The sequence below is a fragment of the Pteronotus mesoamericanus genome, unplaced genomic scaffold (genome assembly GCF_021234165.1).
Source record: "Pteronotus mesoamericanus isolate MK-2021 breed Mesoamerican mustached bat unplaced genomic scaffold, CSHL_Meso_final contig_230, whole genome shotgun sequence".
NCBI lineage: Eukaryota > Metazoa > Chordata > Mammalia > Chiroptera > Mormoopidae > Pteronotus > Pteronotus mesoamericanus.
Window position 1 is genome coordinate 1,676,015 of NW_026555096.1, and position 6,006 is coordinate 1,682,020.

The 6,006-nt window shown below is 41.0% G+C and overlaps 1 protein-coding gene across 1 annotated transcript in view; it reads right to left on the reverse strand.

The window, feature by feature from the left end:
- WDFY4 (WDFY family member 4) overlaps nt 1-1,196 on the reverse strand; it is a 328,638-nt gene extending 327,442 nt beyond the window's left edge. The window contains exon 1 of the mRNA XM_054572378.1: nt 1,116-1,196. The gene's annotated coding sequence lies outside the window, so the exon portion shown is untranslated. The remainder of the gene's footprint in view (nt 1-1,115) is intronic.
- Between the last annotated feature and the right edge of the window lie 4,810 nt (nt 1,197-6,006).

Below are 6,006 nucleotides of genomic sequence, written 5' to 3' on the forward strand. Positions count from 1 at the left end.
ACACACCCCTCTGCTATGCTGGTTTCCACCAGGCCTCCACCTCTGCATCTGGGCCTTCTCCATTCCCCTGCCAGAGATTGCTTTTCAGAAACCCTCAGGGCTCAGGCCCTCTCTTCCTTCCAGTCTCCACCCAGATGGCACACACAGTCCCAGCCTCCTGACCACCACTCCCCACCTCCTGCTCTCCATCCCCCTGCAGTCCATGGCACCAAGCTTCTCTGGCCCGTCACTGACCCTGTTTGCTTTTAACAGTGCCTGGCAGGAGGTAGTTTTTAGTAAATATTTGTTGAACAACTGAATGGATGACTACACAGAAAATCATATTAAAATTAAAGTGCTCCATGGAAAGGGTAATAATACATAAAATCCTTAGTAACCAGATTAGCTGCTCATCATTTCAGAGATGTTGGTACAAAGATTTGGTTCAGTGTTCTCAAAGGTGGGGATTCAGGGGAGAGGAGGAGAGTGAATTCTCAATCCACAAGACGGTCCTGCTTATTCACACAATGTTGGCATTTCTAAGGTTTAAGTGGTAATTCAGATGAGGAAAGGGAGGCCCAAAGAGGCACCTACTTACCAAAACCCTGGGAGTAACCACAGGGCCAGGACAGAACCAGCTCTCTGGTGACCAGTGTGAAGTGACCCCTACGGCAAGTCACCCTTCAGAGGCCTATATGGGGGCTGGGCGAGGGAGTCTCACAGTCAGCCTTCCTCTCCACCCCTGGAAGGTTGGAACAGACAGGCCCAGGTACCACCTCCCTAAGTGTGGCAGGCCTTCCTCATGAGCGGAATCATGAAGCAGGGCCTGACCTGTTGTCAAAGGGTGAGCAGTGGTGCTGGAGCCTGGCCTGTCCTGGCAAATCCCAGCAGTGACAGACACCCTAGTAGACCCAGGCATCAGAGTAGCCCTGACCATAGGTGCCTCCCACACTACAGAAACTTCCTGCTCCTAACCTTACCTCCTCTCCCACATCCACAAACCCAGACCAGGCACTGGTGGCCACATGTGCTCCCCTGCTTAGCTTTTCAGGAGGCAGCCAGTAGGCCCTACCCTGACAGAAACCCTATGCCCACCTCTGCATTAACCTGGCCTGGCCAAGAGCAAGGTAACCTACCCAGAGGTGGTCGGTCAGGGCCTGCACACATCAGATGGCATGGGCGCCCCCATATCCAGCCAGATCACCCCAGGCTTGACGGAAGAGGACCCAGCCCAGCATCGTCAGCTTTCAATGGCGTTTCACTATGAATCACTCAAGCTAGGCCTCTGCTCATTTCCTGGAGAAAGCAGAAGTGAGGAGTCCACAAATGCCTGATTCTGCCCACTCCCCAGACATCAACAAAGCTGCCTGAGTTCTTGCAGGCAACTCAGGCCCTGCAGAGAGGGCCCTTAGAGCAGTATTTCTCAGTGGTCAGGCAGTGCTAAGTGGGGACAAGGACAAAGAGTAAAATCTTGTGAATGGTGGGCAAAGACTTCAGTTCAGTGCTATCAGGTTGGACTTCTCTTCCTCAGCCCCACCTATGCCTCCAGTAAAATGAGAATGATGAGAGTGTTTAAGTGAATTTAATTAGAGGTATACCTAAAGTGCCTCCATGGACACTACATGGGCCTCCTCTTTGCCAGCCCAGAGAGAGCTGTACACTTGCATCCCTTTCTCCATCCTCAGACCTAACTTGCACAAGTGATCAAGAGAATCTAAAGTCATATGGCCAGCGATGGGTAACATTGAAGTGATGATGAAAGAAAAGTTTAAATAATAGGATGAAGTTCTCTGAGTCTCAGTATCAATATTCTTCTTCCTTTGGGTTTATTATGTTGAATAATTTCCTATCATCTATTCATAATATCATCTATATAGGACGAGCCAGCATATCCACTCAAATGCAGTGCCTCTCTGTGCCACATGAGCATAAGCAGTTGTTGGAATAATTGCCTAACACTTAAAGCTAGCTCCTCGCCTGTTTCTACTCACAACCAACTGACCATTTATAGGTAACTATTAATGAAAGTCAACATCCCCTGTTATGGGAGGCAAAAAAAGCTGATTGGTTTAAAGATGAAAACAACATCGGTAATGGAACTTCAACTCTTGCCAATGCAAACTTGGCAGTAAACAGCAACCAAAATAGAAGACCTGTCTGGTTGAAGACCTGGGCTCACACTGACTCCATAGGCAGAAGTTCCAATATTTCTGCTCAAATTTTCATTTCTCATTCCACTTTCCATAGGTAGAAAGGAAGTGAGAAGGGAAGGTGGAAGTGTACACAGCACAATAGAGCACTATGGAGCATTCTGAGACATGCAATGAGTATGTGCAGCAGTACAAATATTACCTTGTCAAGCCAGAATGGCCTCCAATATATTTAAAGCAACAAATTAAAACCTATGGTTATACTATTTCCAGGATCTACTGTGCTACAGTGTGTACCATTATGGGAAAATGTTAATTTTCTTGGCAGTTGGTGTAAGACTATACTCTATAAAGAGACCTGCTTTTGTTGACTAAAGATAATAGGTTAGTAGAGGCTAGAATCTTAGGTTGAAAATCTGGGTTGAAGTTTTCACTACTATGTTAAGACAATTAACATCTTTCAGTCTGTTTCTTATTTGTGGAATGGAACTACTGTGTTTTGCCATGCATAACGTGCACTTTTCTGCCCAAATTTTTGAGGAGAAAAATAAGGATGCACATTTTACATGGGTAGTACCTGAAAAACCTTGTCTCTGTTCTTGTTTTGTAATTATTTGTTACACAAAATTTCTTGTACCATAATATGTTCAAAAATAAGTGCTAAAATTCCTTTATAATACAAAAAAACAAGTATCTATAAATAAACAAAAAACTGAGTTAAAAAATTAAAATGCCATATTTTTCATCCCAAAAGTATGAGCCACAAACATAGGTGCACATTACACTTGGCAAAATGCAGGGTAATGCAATGTAAGAATTGAATCAAGCAATATTTGCAAGAGGATGTTTAAACACTAAAAAGGTCTATACAAATATGACTTATTATTCAGAGAGTTATCCATGCTAAGACACTGAAGCAGCCAGGACAACTATGAACTGCTCGAGTACATGTGCATTTTTATTGAGTGGAAATGTGAAATACTGTGATTTTTTTTCTTTTTTTTTTCTTTTTTTTGCTGTCCAAAAATAACAGCTATACTTCTGCTTCCGGTTATGATAGGGCATACCCTCCCACTGAAAGCAACTCTAATACAGAACAAATATTATGAGAAAACTGTTTTCAGGCATTTAATATCAGGCAGCATAAGACTATGATCTTTGAGATAAGAAAAACACACAAGGTTAAGTTCCACAATTGCCCTGGCTTTCTTCATACTGGAGCTTTTCTGCCATACTGCAAGGGTGGGACCGCAGGGTCAGTAACCTCCCACACTAAAAAGGTTTAAGTCAAGCACTTCCAGGCTTCTGAAGGGGCTTGAATTTTCAGGACAGGGTCCTGAGAAGAGTGTGTTCTGTGGGAATTCATTGTGTATCTTTAGCTGAGGGTTGCCTGTATTTGCAATGTGTGAGACTCTAAGAGACCAAAGAGAGATCCTCTGCTCCAAGGCTGAGAACTGAATGGAGATAACAAAGATTGAAGAATGTTAGGAAAGTTGGAGTTTGACCTCCTTCAGCGTGGAAAGACTTCACTGGCTATCTTGGGATTTCATTTTGTACCCCAGAAAGGCCACACCTAAGACACAAGGACAATACCCTAGATCAAGAGCCAGAAACTACAAACAAGTTACAAATTTAAATAGACTAGCCCTAACAAAGAATAAAAGCAAGCCTGGCAGAACCAAAGGAATATTCCATAATTTAAATGCCAATCAGAACAAAAATCATCATTCTTTAAAGAGAGAAAACATAATGCAGCATCCCTTCCATGTAATACCTATGACTGTTCAGCTTGCAACTAAAATTAGTGGAAATATGAAGAAACAGAAACATGCATAAGAAGGAAAATAACTATCAATAGAAACAGATTCCAAAATTAACCAGATGTTGGAATTATCACACAAAGGTTTTAAAACAGCTTTTGAAATATTTTCAAAGATTTAAAAAATATTTATAATAATTGAAAGGTGGTAAATTTCAGCAAATAAGTTGAAAGTATAAGAAGATTTGAGTGTGGGAAGGGATGGGAGGATTGAATGAAAAGGTGAAGGCATTAAGAAGTACAAACTGTTGTTAGAGAAGAGCCATCAGGATGTAAAGTATAGCATGGGAAATACAGTCAATAATATTGTAATACTGATATTTATGTATGGTGCCAGGTGGGCACTGGAAATGTCAGGGGGAACATTTTGTAAAGTATATGATTGTATAAGCACTACGTTAGACACCTGAAACCAATACAAAACAATATTAGATGTGAAAGGTAATGGAAAAAAATTTTTTAAGGTTAGAATAAATTCTAGAACTGAAATGAGTATCTGCAATGAAAATTTCCTAGTGAGCTGACAGCAGATTATTGATCTCCAAAAAAAAAAAAAAAACAAACAAAACGCTAATGATGCTTGAGAGCCAATCAATAGAAATTATTCAATCTGCAGGACAGAGAGAAAGAAAATTGAACAAAAATAAACATGCACTCAATTGCATTTGGAACAATGTCAAATGATATACTCTGTGTGTAACAGGTGTCACAGGGAGATAAAAGAGAAAGAAGAGGGCAGGAAAAAGTATTTAAAGAAGTAATGTTAAATTCCTAAAGTTTGCTGAAAAACAGCATATTGCAGATACAATAAGCATAGTTAACCCCAAGAAGAACAAAATGGGAAGAAAATCAGACTTAGGTACATCATAGTCAAATTCATGAACATCAGAAATGAAAAGATAATCTTTTTATTTTATTCTTTTATTTTTTAAAGTTATTTTAATTTTTTATTGTTCAGATACATTTGTCTCCATTTTCCTGCCACCATTTTCCCCTGCCCCACCCACACCCACCTCCCATCCTCAATCCTTCCCCACTTTGGCTTTGTCCATGGGTCCTTTATACATGTTCCTTGAATTGACCCTTCCCCTTCTCTTTCCCGTTACCCTCTCCCTACTTCCCCCTCGTTACTGTTGGTTTGTTTTTTCTTTCAATGTTGCTGGTTATATTTTCCTTGCTTGTTTCTTTGGTTTATTAGGTTCCACTTATAGGTGAGATCATATGGTATTCGTCTTTAACCCCCTGGCTTATTTTGCTTAGCGTAATGCTTTCCAGTTCCATCCATGCTGTAACAAAGGGTAGTAGCTCTTTCTTTCTTTCAGCTGCATAGTATCCCACTGTGTAAATGTACCACAGTTTTTTGATCCACTCATTTATCGATGGGCGCTTAGGTTGCTTCCAGCACTTGGTTATTGTAAATTGTGCTGCTATGAACATTGGAGTGCATAGGTTCTTTTGAATTGATGTTCCAGAGTTCTTAGGGTACAATCCCACCAGTGAAATTGCTGAGTCAAAAGACAGTTCCATTCTTAGCTTTTTGAGGAAACTCCAAACTGTTTTCCACAGTGGCTGCACCAGCCTGCACTCCCACCAACAGTGTACTAGTGTTCCCTTTTCTCCACAACCTCACCAGCACTTGTTTGTTGATTTGTTTATGATGGCCATTCTGAGCAGTGTGAAGTGGTATCTCATTGTGGTTTTAATTTGCATTTCTCTGATGGCTAGTGATGCTGAGCATCCTTTCATAAGTCTCTGGGCCCTGTGTATGTCCTCCTTGGAGAAGTGCCTGTTCAGGTCCTTTGCCCATTTTTTAAATGAATTGTTTGTCTTCCTGGAGGGGAGTTGTGTACATTCTTTATATATTTTGGAGATCAAACTCTTATTCAAGGCATCATTAGCAAGCATATTTTCCCATATAGGAAAAAGATGGGTTCCCTTTTCATTTTGCTGATGTTTTCCTTAGCTGTGAAGAAGCTTCTTATTTTGATGAAGTCCCGTTTGTTTATTTTTTCCTTTATGTCCCTTGCTCTAGGGGTCATATCAGTGAAAATATTGCTG